Source organism: Cervus elaphus, chromosome 12, assembly GCF_910594005.1.
Source record: "Cervus elaphus chromosome 12, mCerEla1.1, whole genome shotgun sequence".
In the NCBI taxonomy this organism is placed as follows: Eukaryota; Metazoa; Chordata; class Mammalia; order Artiodactyla; family Cervidae; genus Cervus; species Cervus elaphus.
In genome coordinates, this window is record NC_057826.1 from 72,040,120 (window position 1) to 72,059,950 (window position 19,831).

General features: G+C 41.5%; 1 protein-coding gene across 1 annotated transcript in view; it reads right to left on the reverse strand.

Moving 5' to 3' along the window:
• Positions 1-12,999, reverse strand: part of KATNBL1 (katanin regulatory subunit B1 like 1) — a 49,162-nt gene extending 36,163 nt beyond the window's left edge. The window contains exon 1 of the mRNA XM_043919944.1: positions 12,849-12,999. The gene's annotated coding sequence lies outside the window, so the exon portion shown is untranslated. The remainder of the gene's footprint in view (positions 1-12,848) is intronic.
• Between the last annotated feature and the right edge of the window lie 6,832 nt (positions 13,000-19,831).

Below are 19,831 nucleotides of genomic sequence, written 5' to 3' on the forward strand. Positions count from 1 at the left end.
GCACAGGTGGGGGCCAGCTGAGAAAGTTTTTACCTTATATGTACTTTATACTAAATTTTGCATTTCACGCAAATGTTACTTAGTTTAAAATAAATTAAAATAAAAAATTTTATTTTAATGCCAATAATTCAACCACCAAATAATATTCTGGTGTTTTTCTTCTTATACAGTTAGTTTTATATGTTGTATTTTGTCATTAACATATATTTTCCTATATATTAAAAAGTCTTCCTGAAAATGATTTAAATTAATATATATTTTATCACATGGATGCTGCTTGTTTTTATTTTTGCTATTACAGAAAACACTTGATGAATGTCTATGCATAAGTATTTGTACACATTTGATTATTTCCTTTGAATAAGCATATTACTGGGCTGAAAAATATGGTTTTAGAGCTCTTGAAATATATAGTAAGAACACTTTCATATAATGTGACTGGGAGTGGTGGCTGACCATTCAAAATCATTTAAAAAATCATTTTGAGAATTCACGAAAAAAAAGAGTGACAGATGTATACACATATGTTAGATATTTAAATTTAAAATCTAAAAATAATGCATACTCATCATCTATGACTTCTTGGATTTCTTTAAAGTGGCTCAAGAACTCATTGATACAAAGCATCACCAGTGCAAAATTCTAAACTGTTACAGTTTTACTTTACTTATCTTTAGTTTTCTAATCTACGCTGAATTTGACAGAAAGTTTTTGAATCACTTGCCTTCATCCAGTCTATCCAAAGTACCCTCATTAGTTTTCACAGAAACAGTGTTTTTAAACTTGCATTTTAAATTTTCACATTTTCTAAGTCGGGTGACTAGGTAAGCGTAGCAAATGTGGCAGAGATGGACAGCTGTCCCCCAGATCCAGACTTTGGTCAAATGAGGTAGAGAAAGAACCCTCTCAGCACTCCCAGTAAGAGAAGACTCTGTATTATCAATTTTTCCCTTTCAAAATCTGACAGATAATAAACAATGCTTTAGTTTGCGTTTGAAATATTTAATAGGTCATATTTTTCTTATGTGATAAAACTAAAAGGACTTGGCAGTAGGTGGTAATGGGGAAGCGAGTCCTGGAGTCAGGCTTCCTGGGCTGGAGTCCTGCTTTAACTATTCACTAGTTATGTGGTATCAGGCACCTTACTTAGCCTCCTATTTTCAGAGTAGAGTTACGAGGATTAAATAAAGTAATCCACTTAACCACAATGCCTAGCACATGGTTAATCACTCAGTAGATGTTAGCTCTCATTGAGTTACACATAAATATCACTAAGAAAGCTGCCTCTGTTGTGAGAAACAAGCCTCATGGAGTCAGCAGATATTAATACCGGTTCCTAAACTTGTTAAATGTTTCTGTTCATGTGGACGTGAGCACAGGAAAACAGAACACTGAAGGGATAACAAGTTCTTCCTGAAGACTGCTATTACAACTGAATCCTTTTTTTCTTGTTTATGTCTCTACAATATTAAGACGGAATCATCTTCTTTGGCTTATTCTTCTGAATCAGTTTTCCACAGTAAAAAAATAAAAAATAACTTTCTTTTAAAAAATATGAGGACAATACATTAAATAGGAAATATAAATTTCTTAAGCTTTGAAACACACAAATTCTAAAGTTAAACAACACAAAATAACTCTAAAATTTATGACTTGAATCACTTTAGGTAGAAGAAAAATCTCAGTATTACCTACAATTACATTATAGTAACTAGCAGTTTCCCGCTTCATTCCTGCTTATAACCTTAAACTTCCCAAACTTTCCTACTGTAAAATTCTCACCATCATCATCATATTTACAGAGGGAGAAACACAAGTAAGCAATTATAATAGATTATGTTAAGCATAGTGATATCATGTATCTAAGAGGGGGGTGGGGTGGGGTGGCTCTTTGAGTTAAAAACATGAAATAGAATAGAATGGCTTAGAGCAAAGGTACTTTTTTATTTTTTTTTAGTTGGAGGCTAATTACTTTACAATATTGTAGTGGTTTTTGTCATACATTGACATGAATCAGCCAGGGATTTACATGTATTCCCCATCCCAATCCCCCCTCCCACCTCCCTCTCCACCCGATTCCTCTGGGTCTTCCCAGTGCACCAGGCCCGAGCACTTGTCTCATGAACCCAACCTGGGCTGGTGATCTGTTTCACCATAGATAATATACATGTTTCAATGCTGTTCTCTTGAAACATCTCACCCTCGCCTTCTCCCACAGAGTCCAAGAGTCTGTTCTGTACATCTGTGTCTCTTTTTCTGTTTAGAGCAAAGGTACTTAAAGAGTCATTCTACAGAGAGTAACAACAGAGTCAAGGCCAGCAGGACTCATCCAGTTCAACATTCCACTCAATGAGTTACTAAATTTTAATCAACACGTAAGACACATTTTCATAACTACTTCAACAAGGGTGTTCAAGATGAAGGGTGTGCTAAACAGACCGTGTGACCCAGTGGAGAGCAGGTACAACTTACCACAAGCAGGAACTAGAAACACATGTATTTTAATGTCAAGCCAGATTAAAAAAAAGATTACGTGATTCCCTAAATGTGACCTTCATTTCTCAGTGTATTTGGGTGGGGGTGGCAGTGGTTTACAAAAGGCAGCAAACATTTGTAAGACTCAAAGTGACAAAGTGTGTTTTATAAACTATACGAGAAACTATTACGCTGGCAGAGTAATGATACATTCTGTTGGCTTGTTTCATTTCTTTTGGAGCCTTGTAATCCCTTCTAGGGCACTTCCTTGTGGCTCAGCTGGTAAAGAATCTGCTAGTCTAATCTGACTGAAGGTGAACATTTCGAAATATGTGTCAATTAGATGGGGTATAAACTGGAGCGGGGGAGAGAGGCGGTGAACAGTGATGGGAGAAGAAAGGAGAAGCACAGAAACAAGCAGAGCCGGGCCTTCCTCATGCACTGTCCAGGGGAAGGTGCCCCATCAAGTTGCCAGATTTTCCTGTATATTTTTAGGTTTATTCCTACTGAGGAAATGGATTTACCAAGTTACCAGAGCCTGATATTATTAAATGTTCAAATCGTAAAACTTAAGTACTCTCATTCTGATGCCATGTTCTTAACAACTCAGAACCCCTAGTATCTGGAGTAAACCCCAAGGGCTTTTTTATTTGCTGGGTGATTCATCACATCATCTTCTCAATTCAGTTTCCCATGGAAAGCTGGTGTGAGAGATGTCAAATTCAGGAAAGAGGGGCAAGCATGAAAATACAGATTTCTGGCAATTCAGTGGGTACAACATGATGATACATGGTGTCAATCAATTAGACCAAACAGAATTCCAACTCTCTTTTGACTAACTCACCCTGAAATAAAAATTACAAAATTGATACTCAGTGGGAATTACCATTCCTACCACCAACTCCTCAGTTTTAGTAATTAAGTCCCCTCAGTATACATTAAGGATCCAAGATTAATAATGGGAAAAAACAAAGTTAGCTAAATTCTGACAACTAGGTGTTTTGTTTATCATCACCTTTATTAACAGTTTTGGACTTACAGCTTTTTCAGTGACTTTATGCCTTTCACTGGGAAGTTGGCAGGGGCCAGTGGAGGTGGGAGAATTAAGGTACAGAACAGTATTTTATTACCTAGGTAAAAGATGAAGTGTACATGAGTGATTGCTTACATATTCACTGAGTGTCTTTGGAAGGATACACAAGAAACTGGGGACCAAAGTCATTTCAAGAGAGAGGATATGTGTGGCTGACGGGGTGAGGTGAAGTGGAGACTTCCTCAGACTTTTAAAATTTTGTATCAAAAGCAAGTATGGTGTTTTATTTTCAATCATTAAAAAATTGAAGCATAGTTAATTTACAATGTTGTGTCACTTTCATGTGTATAGCAAAGTGATTAAGTTTTATATATATAGGATTTATGTATATAATATATATATTCTTTTTCAGATTCTTTTCCATTATATTAATAAGTTATTACAAGATATTGAATACAGCTTCCCGTGCTAGACAGTAGGTCTTTGTTTATTTGTTTTATATATAGTAGTGTGTATATGTTAATCCCAAGCTCCCAATTATGTTCTAACTAAATTAAAATGTATTATATATTACTCTTCTTACGGCTATATAAACATCCAAATCTTTGGGAAGACTTACGAGTTTCTTAAACCACGTAGATAATTATCTTAGCATGTTTTGATGAATATCCCTTACTCTGTTAGAATATTCCATTATTTTTCTGGAAAAATTCACAGAGAGGAAAAACACTCTAATCCTTTCCAGTTGTCTTCTTAAACTCAGAAATGTAAATATATATACACACGTACAAAATGTCATCCTTAAGGTTAAGGGTCCTTTTTGACCCCTTGTTTAGCTACTAAAGATACTTCTGATGCTTTCAAGATAGACTCTATGTATGTGAAAGAATATGCCAATAAGACACACAACTCTCAAAAAAAGACAAGTTAATACAAATTAATTTTAACACCCTATCTTCGTGATTTGGACTAGGATTACCAGTCTGTAACACATTTCTAATTTTGAAATCAACAGAGTGAAGTATATGCTAACATCCTACATATTAGGGTAGGCTGCCCTTTGAAAATCAAATGAAGAAATCAACAGAAGAGGAGGCTAGCATCCTTTTATAGCAACGGTTTTTAATGCTCATACACTGGAATGCTTGTGAGGACTACAGTATCCAACTGTCAGTTACAAAGGTTTGTTACCACCATTGTCTCCTGGGCTGGAAGCAGAAGAACATCCACTGAAGGCCGAAAACACTCGCTGAGGCCACACTCCCTTCTCTTAGGGTACTCCCTTCTCCGGCAGAGGAATCACATACTGCTTTAAGGAGATACAATGACTTCCAGGCCTCAGACTTGGGAGTAACTAAATTTAACACATAAGACTCATTAAAAAAATAAGTAAAAATCACTTCTCAATGTTTCCCGTAACTCTGGACTCACATCTTTAACGCTTTAAAAGTCAGTTCCACGTGGATGTCTAACAGTCATCATTCTTGAACTTAACATACTGAAAACAGAACCCTTAATATCCACCCTCTCAAATCTGCTGCTCCTCACTTCCTAACTCAGAAATGTAACAATCATCTTCTCAGTTGCTCAAGCCCAAAACAAAGGATCCATCCTTGATTGCTCTTTTCCTAAATGCCCTACTTCCAATCTACTGACTCTGCCTTTAAACTACACTCCCAAACTGTCCATGTCTCTCCTTTTTCATTATCATCCTACATCTAACTACCATCATCTCTCTCTTGGACTATGGTATCAGCATCCTCCTAAATGCTCTAGTCACACTGGTCTGTCCTTAAACTTGAAACGCTCCTTTTCATTTTGTGGCACTCCTTCTGGTTACACTATCCACCGCTGCCACTAACACACTCTCAGGGCTGCTGCTTCCCAGCTCAAACATCACCCACTCCAGAAGATTCCCCTGACCGCCCCACCAAGGAAAACCCCACCCTCACCTCCAACCAGTCTCTACAGCAGTACCACATTTCCCCGCTCCATAGCACTTATTACTATCTGAAATTAACCTGGCTATTAGGTTATTGTCCATGTCCTCCCACTAGACTGTGAGCTCCACGAGACCAGAAGCCATGCTCACTGGGCCAGGAATAGTGCCTGATATACAGTGGGCACCTAATAAATAGCTGATAAATGTAGGAACATATCTAAAGAAAGTGCCCCAACTGAGGTAAACACTAAAACTGTGTTATGACATTCCAGTTCTTCTTTCAGATACATGATAGGTTTATACCTGCCCGTCACCCTGAAGTTAGGCATGGAAAGATGACTTGCTCAGTATTCCTGAGCAAGGATTACAGAGTCGAGACCCCAGACAACTGTTCACGTGTAACATGAATTGAGAAGAAGTAAGTCTTTGTTATTTTAAACCACTGAGATTTGGTGGTTATTTGTTACCGCAAAATAGCAAAGCCCACGCTTCCCGGTGGCTGAATGGTAAAGAATCTGCCTGCCGATGCAGGAGACTTGAGTTCAATCCCTGATCTGGGAGGATCCCACATGCCATGGGGTAACTAAGCCCATGCGCCACAACTACTGAGCCTGTGTTCTAGAGTCTAGGCGCCACAACTACTGAGCCCATGTCCCCTCCAGCCCGTGCTCTGCAACAAGAAAAAGCACCACAGTGAGAAGTCCGTGGATAACAACTAGAGCAGTCCTGCTTGCAGCAACTACGGAAAACCCTGCTCAGCAACAAAGACCCAGCACAGCCCATAAATAAACAACATTATATATCTATAAAAAAGCTAGCCCATCCATACTGATAAACCATCCAAGCAATGTTGTGGGCACAGAAGAAGACTTTTGAGAGTCCCTTGGACTGCAAGGAGATCCAACCAGTCCATCCTAAAGGAGATCAGTCCTGGGTGTTCACTGTAAGGACTGATGCTAAAGCTGAAACTCCAATACTTTGGCCGCCTCATGAGAAGAGCTGAGTTATTTGAAAAGACCCTGATGCTGGGAAAGATTGGGGGCAGGAGGAGAAGGGGATGACAGAGGATGAGATGGTTGGATGTCATCACCGACTCGATGGACATGGGTTTGGGTAGACTCCGGGAGTTGGTGATGGACAGGGAGGCCTGGCGTGCTGCGGTTCACGGGGCCGCAAAGAGTCAGACACAACTGAGCGACTGAACTGAACTCACTAAGTACTCAACTAATACTACTAACTCAACACACTACACAGGTACTTAAGATTAGGCCTTAGTTTCCAAATATGTCTGCCAACAAAGAGAGAAAAAACTGTTTATGCAGACTTTTTTTTTCTTGTTTATGTAGACTTTAAAGGATTCTTGTTCCTTGATGTTATTTTTCAGTAAATTAACAAGTCAGCCAAACAATGAATGCCACCCAATACAAGGCTTCTTGAGAAACAGTCTGTCAGCCTCTCCTTATCTGAAAAGATACTTTCTAGGTAAGAATAATTTTTTTTCATTATTATCTACACCAACTAGTCAATGATGAAATAATTAGAGTCTAGGAAATTCTCTGGCAGTCCAGTGGTTAGGACTCTGGGCTTTCACTGCTGACGGCCTGTGTTCCATCCATGGGTAGGGGACAAAGATCTAACAAGCGGTGGGGTGGGGTGGAGGCGGGGGAGCAGTTAGAGTCCAGGTCACTACAGAAAAAAACCTTGGACAGATTAGAGAGGTATGCTGGCTAAAACGCAGTATCACGGAATGCTGGGTCCAGGATTTTGGAGTCTGTAGACAAAAAAGACTTACTGCAAAGTTTTATATAGGAACCATATGATTAAAATATTCCTGAAGATTATTTTATATGGTAGTTGTAGAACTAGAATGACCAGAATAGAAAAGCCAAGAGTGCTGGTCTCATCCATGCTATGCCATGAATCCTCCATAGATGAAAGGCCAAATTTTAATCAACATAAATGATTTAGTTTTGCAATAACACTAACCATACTGTTAACAATGATATTAAGTGGTACAGGGAACAGGCAAAGCACAGATTTTTGCGAAAAGGAACACTGACAGGTCAAGCTGGCACCAGAGTAGGGCCTGGTGATAGACAAAACTGCACTCTGTGAGCATGAGGAGCAGTCAGGACGGTGATTACTTAATAGTTCTGAGAGGCAGTCAAGTGAACAATGGATGCTTTACAACAACTAGGAGGTATGTTTATATTGCAGGAATGACTGGGTTGTAATCAGGTAGATTTGCATTCTGAGTTCTTTCAAAGCTTGTCTTTCCTCAAAAACAACTCATTCCTTCACTCATTCAACAAATACTAGGTACATGAAAAAGTGAAGTGACGGTCTTGGTGGTTCAGTCATGTCCCACTCTTTGTGACCCCACAGACTAGAGCTCACCCAGGCTCCTCTGTCCATGGAATTCCCCAGGCAAGAATACTGGAGTGGGTTGCCATTTCCTTCTCCAGGGGATCTTCCCGACCCAGGGATCAAACCCGGGTCTCCTGCATTGCAGGCAGATTCTTATACCGGCTGAGTCATCTACTAATTACCATTCGAGGCACTGGGAAACAAAAGTGAACAAAACGAAGATCCCTGCCTTCCTGGAGCTTGTATTCAAGCAGCACTTAAAATTCCATTCTAAAATTCCATCCCCAATCTTATTATAGGGGAGTAGCTTTTACAAATGCCTTTGGAAGAAATCACTTATGATCTATGAGTAAATCACGCTAAGATGTGAAAGACTAATAGTCTTCCAGTGGTAACTGCAAAAGCAAATACTTCACAGATTCACACTCTTAAGAGCTAGAAAGGACCTTGGAGATAATTTCAATTTACAGATAAGATTAAGGGATTTGCCCAAGAACGCTCAGCCACTAATAGGAGAGCCAGGCTTAGAACTGTGACTTTGTGTTACAGCATTTCCTACGTAACACCAAGCTGCCTGTTTTAAGATTATACTAAAGCGAAGAAATGCCAGAACGGGCATTCATGATTCATACATAGGCAGGAGGTTCCTGAGTGACTTGTCCAAAGGCAAAAAGAGTTTCAGGCAGTGTGTACTGAAGGGGAGAGAGGTGATGACAGCGAAGACAAACTGGGGGGAGCTTTCACAAGTTTCTTCCCATCTCTACCCTCATCATGTCCCAAGAACAAAGAAAATACAAAACTTCTCCACAGTTAATGGATTTGAACTCCTAGTGAGGAGATGCCAGGGGTGGGGGGGACACAAAGTACTAAAGAGTCAATAGTAAAAAAGCCAGAACATCCTATCCAATTTGAAAAGCACATATTCCCAGGAAAAGTACCATTTGTATTAGCTTTAAGGGTTTTTTTTTTTTTATTTACTTTCCTTTGTTTTCCACAAAGTACCAGATTAACTGGTACAGATCAACAAATACAATGATTGATAAAATAGGAATGTAATATTGACTGATGTGATGTACTGAGGCATCTCATCAGCGGACAAGACTTTCTAAAGATAATTCCTCCTCCTCTGGGAGAATTACATTCACCTCTTGCTTACAAATTCTGGCAATCTATGCATTTAAAAAAACCCAAACTAGTTATTTAATTTTTCAAAGTAAAGATTCATGATCAACAAACTTAAGCCTTACTTAGTATTCTAAAAGAAAACTATTTTTAAAATGGAGAAGAAAATGGCAACCCACTCCAGTATTCTTGCCTGGAGAATCCCAGGGACAGAGGAGCCTGGCGGGCTTCTGTCTATGGGGTCACACAGAGTCAGACACGACTGAAGCAACTTAGCAGCAGCAGCAGCAGAAGGGGGAAAACTTGTTAAGAAAGAACCGAAAAATAAGCTTAGTACAAAAAGAGAAAAGTTAAAAATAAAAGAGGAAGATTACTAATTATAGGAGTTATAGGAAAAATGAAAGCTGATAGGCACCAAGGATCCTCATTAAAATCTCATTATGTGTCTCTGTAAATGGCAGTTTATATACCTAAGATGCAAAGTATTATGAGAATCCCAGTTTTTTAGATTTTTTTTTTTAAGTCTTTATTGAATTTCTTACAACACTGCCTCTGTTTCAAGGGGTTTTTTGTTTTTGTTGTTGTTGTTGTTTAGCTGCAAGGCATGTGGGATCTTAACTTCCCGACCAAGGATCAAACCTGCACCCCTTGCATTAAAAGGTGAAGTCTTAACCACTGGACTGCCAGGTAAGTCCCGAGAATCTCGGTTTATTTCAGTAGCTGCACCATTATTTTAGCTTCCCAAACTTAAAATCTTGCATAAACTTTTACCTCTATTGTTTCCTATAGTTCATCAGTTATCATAATCTAATCTGTCTTCCTTCAAAATGTCCACAAGGGCTTCTCTTGTGGCTCAGCTGGTAAAGAAACCCCCTGCAATGCAGGAGACCTAAGTTCGATCCCCAGGTTGAGAAGATCCCTTGGAGAAGGGAAGGGCTATCCACTCCAGTATTCTGGCCTGGAGAATTCCACGGACTGTATACTCCACGGGGTTGCAAAGAGTTGGACGTGACTGAGCGACTTTCACTCAAAATGCTCTTTTGAATACAAAGCAAATATTTCCAACTTCAAAACAACACACACACATACACAAAAGAAGCCTGACCATTAAAAAAGAACATTTTTCAAAGAATGAGAAATATTCATGATATGCTGAGTCAAAAAAAAAAAAAAAATCCCCACAAGGAGAAAAGTGCATAATCCTAGATTTATAAAGGAAAAGAGCAATCATCATTAAAAAAAATAATTTGAAAAGAACCACTACAAGAAAATGTTAAGAGTTGGTCTTTCTGCTTGGGGGATTTTATAAGTGGCTTTCCCTCATTTCACACTTTCTTTGCATTTCCTAAGTTTCCGACCATGAACATACATTATTTTCAAACTCAGGAAAAATATTATTTCAGTCATAGCCTCATTTCACCACCTGTGCTTTCTTAGAGCACGCTGAGTCGTTATCTGACTCTGCAATACCATGAATGCAGCCCACCAGGCTCCTCCATCCATGGGATTTCCCAGGCAAGAATACTGGAGGGGGCTGCTATTTCTCCCTTCTCACTGCTCCTATCCTAACTCCTTACAGCCTCTCCCTCCCCCAAGACTCCAACAATAGTTGTCTTCTTGAGGTATCTGAAGCAGCTTCTCCCTAACTTTAACACTGCTTATACTCTTGCTCTGAAAATTCATCATTCATACTTATCTAAAGCCGTTGGAAGCAGAGGCTAGCCATGTAAACAAAGCTTGAAAGAGGGTTTCTCAACCTCCTCAGCACTGACATTCGGGGTAATGAGTTTTCGTGTCCTGCTGCAGGATGTTCAGCAGCATTCCTGGCCTCTATCCACGAGATGCCAGGAGCACCCCACCCCCCAAGTTGCGACACTGCCAAATGTCCATGTCCCTGATGGGCAAATCTGCCAGTAGTTGAGAATCACCGTTGAAAAGTCTGTAAACTTCTAGTATCATCTCTCTCTCTGCTTTATATTTATGTCAGACCTAAACTTCTGTGACCTATGAGTCTTATATAACACTCCTGGCGCTCTTCTGCCATAATCTTCTTTTCCTCAGTAGGAACTTTCCAAAGAGACCAGACTTACTGTACCCTAGAAAAATCATTTTCACTCCCAATTCCGAATCTTTGAACACACTGCTTCCCCCTAAAATTCCCCATTCATATTATTCAAGGTCCTACATCCAATCTTTAGCTTGGGTTCTCTGCAGAAGCCTTACTGATCTCAGTCCAGTTCACCACACACCCACTGTACTCATGAAGAAAATCGCATATATCTTTTTTTTTGGTGGTGGTTGTTAATTTTATATTCCAAACTAGACTAACTTCCCTCAGGGTTTGCTGCCCTGGCACATTTTTTTTGTGTAACTAATTGGGCCTAACAGTGCTTGGTAACTGATGAATGAAATTTAAATGCTCAGCTGTAAATAAGTGTAAACGGTTACTTCTTCTGAAATGATTTTGCTTTTGAATCATATTTCTTGTCATGGAGTTATTATTTAAACTAATTCAGTAAGTTTTCAGAAACAAACACTAATAAACAGTGGTATATTTTAAGCAATACATAGGTTTCAAACTCTACACTTTTAGGAAATGATACAAACGAATTAAAACTATAAGCTACAACACAAACTTTATACATTCTATTTATCTTAAAATAGCCAATTGATTTTTTTGCTTAATGCACAAAACTTAACCATGTCCACGGGAGAACTCGATTTAATAGCATGTGCCTGTACACCAACGCACCTCACAGGTATATTATCTCGCCAGTTGAGAGAAGTAAATGAAATGAAACTGCTTTGTAAACTAGAAAGAACCACATGTAAAGGAGGCAGTAGAGAAATATAGCTAAAAGAGTGGAGCCGGTTTGCCTGGGTCCCAATTATATTAGCTGTGTAATCTTGTACAAGTCACTTTTAACTTCTCTGTGCCTCAGTTTCCTCCTTGTCAAAATGGGGATAATAACTCTGCCCAAAGCAAAGTTCTCAAAACAGTGCTTGGCACACAGAAAGCACAAAATAAATATTAACCAATGTCATTGTTATAACGCTGATTATTGGCCAAGTTAAAGCCTCAATGTATAAACTTCTGATTCAAGTCTGAAGTTGTTTTAAAAAAAAATACACAACGAAATAAACTATAGAAATTGAAGCTATTAGGTAGACTAGTTTCTCAAAATTTTTGCCAAGTGCTAAACTGGTGATTGTTACAGACCTAATTTGTTACAATCCTTTTTTTTTTAAGATCTCAAAGAAACTGACATAGACACCTCTGTTTTCAAGGAATTTTACAAGCCACAAGAAAACAAATCAACTCTTTGTTTTCTCCATACTTAAGCCAATTTAAAAGCGTGGTAAAAGCCTAGGTACAGTTACAGAACAACTTTTCAGAAAATACAATGAGGTTTTTAAAGTTGTAATCAGCAATTCTTATGCAGTTATGTCAAGTTTTTGTCCTGCTGAACAAAAGGTTATGTGTCAGGGAAGCAAGGACCCGGCAGAAAATAAGGAAATGCCACTGCCGGGCCTAGGCGGCTCTCGGGAAAACCTGTCCTCAAACACAGTGCCTCAGACGCCGGCGTCCTTCCCCCTCCGCGGGATGCACACGTCGGCTCCACCCGAAGATAAATAAGTGACAGCAGGTTCCGTCCACGCCTCTCTCGGCCCAGACCTCTCGCGCCCACCCGGGCGGCCTCCAGCACCTGCCGCCCCGACCCTCCTCGCCACGGAAGCGTAGGGGGCTCCACCGGACACCGCAGCCTCGCCGCCCCGACCCCCGACCCCGGCAGCGTCACGCGGGCCAGGCCGAGCAGAGGCCGCCGCAGGGCCTGCAGGTGGGCCCAGGGCGCGGTCAGGCCCGGCCCCGGCAGGGCAGCCGCTGGCGCAGGCCCGCTCGTCACTTACCGGCGCCTCATGGTACCGCGGCGCCTCCGCCCAAACCAGGCGCTGACCGACTGCGCCCGGCAGCCCAGACTATCCCTCGGCTCCCCGGCCGAGATCCAGGAACGGCCATTCAAACGCCGCCGCGCGCGCGGCCCGCCGGGATAGCTCCCCCTAGGGCTTCTCGGAGGCTCCGCCCAATGCTGGCTCCGCCTCTTTCAGGTGGCTCGGGGTTGGAGGGCGGGGGAAGACAACGTGTGGCCACAGTGCCCCCTGGTGGCCACAGGCACGCAGTATGTAGTCGTGCTATGTCTGATGTGGCAAGTAATGCTGCTCCAGGAACGGAGTGTAAGAGTCAGAGAATGACCCCGCGCTAGGGACATTCTAGTGGATGAAATCGTACTTTAAGTGTTGGACCAGGAGGAGCAAACAATCTGCTATAAAAATGTGGTGCAGGGAGAGATTTATTCACTCACTCTCATTTAAGTGCTCCAAGGCAAAATTTTTGAAAGGGCAGACTGGAGCTCTGCGACCTTTGGGAAATCATATAAACTCCCTTAAGCTTTAGTTTCTCCACCTATCAAATGGGGTTATTAATGGTTATTAATGCCTCATAGTTCTGAGGATTACATGAGTTAACACATAGAAAATTCTTAGAGAACTGTATCTGGCACATGGTAGTATCAGTCAACACGATCAGTTGTGTTTGACTCTTTGTGACCCCATGGTCTGTAGCCTGCCAGGCTCCTCCGCCTGTGGAGTTCTCCAGGCAAGAATGGTGGAGTGGGTAGCCATTCACTTCTCCAGGAGATCTTCCTGACCCAGGGATAGAAGCCAGGTCTCCTGCGTTGGAGGTGGATTCTTTCCAGGGAAGTCCAGCACATAGTAAGCACTATATAATTGTTAGCTCTTATTTTTCACTTCCTAATACTTGCTAGACTCTTTTCTGGACTCTTTAAGAACACAACAAATATGCATGATGTAGACCCTGTCCCCAGGAAGCAGGCCCAGTTTCTTTAGGATAGGGAACTCTGAGATGAGGTCAGGGTTGGTTCTGTCCCTGAGGTGCTTTTTAATTATCGAGAGCAATTCTCTTCATCATAGTGGAGACAGAGTCTATCTATCTTCAAAAGTAAGCTACTGATCAAATTGTGATGGGAGCAAGTTTATCTTTGGTGGGCCTTTCATCCCTTGCAGAAGCCACCCAAGTAGTGCATTTGACGAAACAGTTCACTGTAAGATTCCACATCCCCGCAAAAGACTTCACACCCCTTAGCTCACTGCTTTTCGCACTCCATTAAGAGCTCCCCAAGGCTGCCTAAGGAACAGGTTGCCTAAGTTGGGTTCAGCAATATTTTTGAAGGCCCACCATTGTGCCAGGACGCACTCTACAGGGAGACAGCTTGGAGGAGCTCACAGTGGCCTGGATAAATAGGGAAGGCGATCATTCCAGTACACTGTAGTGAATGCAATGATAAAAGGCTTACCCTAGATGCTCTGGAAGTTCAGAGCAATGTGAGGCCTGGCAGAAAAATTAATCAGAGCTAAAATATCACGTTGTGATAATAACAATATATTTTTCCTATCTAGTAACAAGGCCCTTACTAAATACACACACACACAAAATTAAGTAATGGTAAAAATTTCAGGCACTACTTGAGGTTGATGGGAGAAATACTGTTGGGGTATGTTTTGCACAAGCAGTCTTGGAGAGCTGCTCAGATCGTACCATGCATGCACAAGCAGGCACATGCCTCTGCATGGCGCCCGGCTTGTTAACACACGGCAGGGTTGAGAGTCCTGCGGGCTGAGGGAGGGAGCAGAAGCTCGGGTTCTGGGGCTGCGTAGCGTAGAACATTCCCTGGGTAGGACTTACACTAAGTGGGTGTGCCATTTTAAAGAAAATAAAACTCGTAAGTGGGTGAAGTCACTTTCTCTCAAGCTATTTCTTCATCGCCATTATCACAAACAGGAATTTCTTGACCCACTACACAAAGGCAATGTGCTAGGCCCTCCCCAGAAGAGGGTGAAAAGAGTGTTAGGCACAGTTCTTACCCTCAAGGAAGGCTGGGTGATGAGGTAAGACAACTAACGGAGTCCCAGGACTCAGGGAATCTGCGGTGTTGACACAGAAGGATTTCAGCTCAAACAAGGCCTCGGGTTGTCTGAAGGCCAGAAGCGAACCTTGATATTCTCATTTCTAAAACTTCTCAGGGCAAGAGTCTCAGGTAGGTTTGTCTCTAGACTCAGGTTCCGAGGTTTAAAGACATCTGGCCCACATGGCTGCCAAACGTCAACATAGCTTAAGGTGAAAAGAAATAAATTTGCCAAAAAAAAAAAAAGAAAGAAATTTGCCTTCGTATTGCTATTTTGGAAATATATACCATTCTAGTGATGAAAATGCAGGTCGGTTTTCTTCACTGATACTTTTCAGTCAATAAAGTTGCATTCCCCCCCTCCTTGGAACTCAATCAAGATTTTTTAATGGATTAAAAAAAAGTGCATTCCACACATTTTTATTATCCCTGCACCACCATACCTTATGCATAGAAATGTAGTTCTCGGAGAGCCCTCCGCAGTCTCAGAGAGTTCGCCTCTCTAGCCATTCCCTCAGGCCTTCCTTCTGACTGCCTTAAATATTCCTTCCATTTGAGTGATCAGGCGGCTGAGTTAGCCTCTCTGCCCTACATCTCCCTCTTGCAGGGATATGGACTTCTTTCAGGAACGGTGTGTAGAATAACTCTGGCTATGAACACCCACGTAAGAAAAGAACTCTCATGCCATGCCGTATGAGTGCTTCTGAGTGGAGATTAAGGGGCGAGATCATGTAGGAAGGTTGGAGTTGAGAGGATTTTGACGGTGGGAGAAATACAAAACAAATTCCAGGACTGCTCTCTATTCCGATTTGAGCCCGGTGGAAAGAGCTCTAGCTAGTAGCAGGAGTAGACTGTCACCTGACAGGTTGTGGAGATCTGGAATGATCAAGCTAAGGTGTTTGGGAAGGAAAAAAATTATTAGAAACCAGTAAAAGTCTATTACTTATGGACAAGCACTGTTTCTATTTGAACATGTGTTTTTTTTTCAGATGTTTTACTATGCAATTAAAACTATATTTAAGGACAGAAATGAGATCATATCCTACTTACCACTTTGTAAGCTGCTTTTTTATGATAAATATCATATTTTGTAGATCAGTCCATACAAAATTAATTGAAATGCCAGTCTGTATAAATGCACATAATAATAAAAATGGCAGTTGAAACTTAAAAAGGGATAGCCATTGAGCGGAGAAGTGACAGAGTTACATCAGTACTTTGGAAGTACTGCAAGGTACTCCAAGACGGCTAGTAAGAGGAGGGAGGGAGGACTGGACTTTAGGTATGACGTGCGGTTGCTCAGCTCAGAGGCTCAGGGAGCCTGAGCGTTTACTATGGTGATGCCATTCTCACCCCTCCAGAATGACGCTGGGCCTGGTAGAAGACCAAGAGTGAAGAGATGTAAAACACAACAATAGCTCATCCTTTCCATGGCTAACTACATCCACTGCTCAGCCTCAGAGCCCCTGGAAAATTCCAGGCAGCTGACTTTGGCACAGTGAGAAGTCCGTCCCTTTTATTCTGCTCCTCCCTTCCCCACCTTCCTGTGCAGACTTTGAAAGGAAAGAATGGCAGTCGGGAAAGTTTCAGATAAGACAGTACCACTGGAAACGAGCAAAGTGCACTCCTAGTTTGCAAGATTCACAGACATTTCAAATACCACCACAGCACACATGCCCTTCTCGGCGGCAGAAGCAGCAGTTTCCTGGATTTTGTTTGAGGGGTGGAGGGTGGGGACAGCTGAGTGGGAGCGGATTCTCCTGTTAAAGCAGTTTGTTTTGGATGCAGCTGTTACTCTTTGACAGCTGGAAAGCAGATGATGATAGTTGTTATAGATTTTGCAAATTTGAAGCCCAAGAGACCATTTTCCTCCTCCCCCATAGATTTTCTGCAATTAGGTACACTGTCGCCAAGTGAAAGAAGGTAGGAGGCAGCATCTTAGAGTGGAAAGAATGCTAGCTTTGGAGCAAGGTTCATCTCTAGCAGAAGGCTAGATCACTGCCTTCGGGCCCTTCCACGCCACTTTTACCTCAATTGCACAATGGGGAGAACAGTAACTCTTCTCTCAGGGGCTGCTGGGGAATAGGGTGACCTATGTAAAATACTCCAATAGTACATCCCACTGTGACTCTCTCTGAAATATTTCCAACCCCTAACTTTACCTTTTCAGTGATTTTTCCTTTTCTTTTTTTTCAGTGATTTTTCTAAGAGAAGAATACAATTTGGTTGACTGCTCCCCTGGAAAGCCAGACTTGGGATTAGACCAGCTCCAGGAGGGGAACTAGTGCTGGGGAGACAGACTCGCTGTGGTGCTGATGGCCTGGTAATCAGTACAGAGTATCTCAAAGCTATGACCGTTCGCAAAACAAGTCCAGTCATGCGGTTGCTTAGGGGGTTCCATACTATGGAGGCCTCATCACAAACGCATAGTGGAGAGGAGTTCAAAGGCAAGGTACGGGCAGAAAGGAAAGGAAATGGCAGGACAAGGAGCATCAGAAGCAGGATAATGTCTTTGGGAAGGGTACTTGACAGAGCAAACAGGTCTACAGCCTCAAGAGACTGGAGCTGCAGGAAGACCACGAAAACTGAAGTCTGCTTCTTAGAGCCGGACACAAAGCCAAACCACTTTGGCAGTAACAAAATTGAGTCTGAACAGAAACTGGCTATGCAATATTAAATATGTTTTTTGGAACACCTGTTTTGCAAGATGTTGCTAGACTGAAAATAAAAAGAGGGAAGAAGAAAAAAAGGCTTCCTTGGCCACAGAAGTTTGGTTAACTATTGGATAAAACAAATATTTCTTTACTGTAGTATACCAAAGTCTTTAAAAATACTAACATTAATTGTGACTCTAAAAGAAAGACAGGGAATTCTCTGGTGGGCCAATGGTTAGGACTCCACACTTTCACTGCCAATGGCCCAGGTTCAACTCCTGGTAGGAGAACTAACATCCTGCAAGCCTTGAGGAGCAATAAATAGATAGATAGATAGACAGACACACAGATAGATACAGGTGTACGAGCATGCTCAGTCACTTCAGTCCTGTCTGACTCTCTGTGACCCTATGGACTGTAGCCCACCAGGCTCCTCTGTCCACGGGATTGTCCAGGCAAGAATACTGGGGTGGGTTGCCATGCCCTTCTCCAGGGGATCTTCCTGTCACAGGGATCAAACCCATGTCTCCTGTGTCTCCTGCATTGCAGGCAGATTCTTTACCTACTGAGCTACCTGTGCAACCAAAGTTACCTGAACTCTGAATCTTTTAAAGGGGAGGACACAAATATTCCACAGCGTTACTCTCATCTACAAAGGGTAGCAGGACTAGTCCCAGTCCCGGGAAATGGCGTGTGGCTCCAGCTGCAGGCTGGGTGGAGAGGACTGTGGGAATGGGGCAGGGAGGAGGTGCGGTGTGGCAGTGCCTCACGATCTCAGCCAAGGCTGGATGAAAGCGACAGAACCTGAACACCTGTCAGAGGCATCAGAGAATTAAGACAGAAACAAAACCCTCAAAGATTTAGCCATATTTTTTCCTTTGCCTGTCCTTTACTTTTTACAAAAATAAAAATATGGCCCTTCATGGAATAGCATGTTATAAAATATATGTTAAATAAGTAAAATTATAAATCAAAAAAGTCTGAGAGAGTCTAAATCAAACTGTCTATGAAAATTGTTATTACTTTTTGCATGGTAGGATTTATTACCTTTTTTACTTATTTGTATTTTCCATTTTATACAATAAGTGTCTTTTTTTTTTATATAATTAATGTTTAAAAGTAACTTTACTGGGACTTCCCTGATGGTCCAGTGGTTAAAAAATCTGTCTTGCAAAGTAGGGAATGTAGGTTCAATCCCTGGTCAGGGAACTATGATCCCACATGCCACAAAGCACCTAAGTCTACATGCTACACCTACTGAGCCTGCAAGCCACAACTAGAGTCCATGTGATGCAATGAAAGATCCTGCCCAATGCAACGAAGATCCTCTGTGCTGCAACTAAGACCCAACACAGCCAGATAAACAATAAATACATTTTTTTAAATACATAAATTAAAAAAAAATTTTATAGCAATTATAGCAATTTATAATTGATTTATAGCAATTAGGAAATTAAAACTGCAAAATTTTTAAAGTTTAGGATTTGATTTGACAGCTTTGGGGAATATTCTTTTAGTATTTGCGATTATTTCTCACTTGAGCTAGCCCTGGTTAGCTTAATCCATTTGAATGGAACCCCTTTCAGAAGGAAACTTGTATTAGTTTCTAGGACCACGGTAACAAAGTACCAGAAACCTGAGTAGCTCAAAACAGAAATACAATCTCTCACAATTCCAGAGGCTGGAAAACCAATATCAAGGTGTTGGCAGGGCCATGATCTTTCTGCAGGCTCTACACAAGAATCTTTCTTCCTTGCCTCTTCCTAGCTTCTGGTGGCTGGGGCAATCATTGGCTTGTAGCTTCAGTACTCATCTCCCTCCACTGTCCCATGGACTTCCACCCTGTGCATGTATCTGTGTGCCCGCTCTTCTTACCAGGACATCAGTTATTGGGTTTAGAACCCACCCTGATCCGGTATGACCTCATCTTAACTAATTACATCTGCCAAGTTCCTATGTCCAATTAAGGTCACATTCTGAGGTTCCAGGTGGACGTGAATTTGGAGGGGACACTATATAACTCACTACAAAACTAAAAATAATTTAGTCCACAAACTCTTGAAAGTACAAATTAGCACATCTTGGAGGGCCTATTTGAATCTATTAATATTGTAACTGTAACCTCTCTGGCAGCTGACCTTAATTGTATGAATCTCCTACAGAACTATGTTGACAAAGTACCCAGGGATATTTTCATAGTAACTTTTTTTTTTTCCATAACAGTGACAAATGGGAACCACCTAAATGCTCATCAATT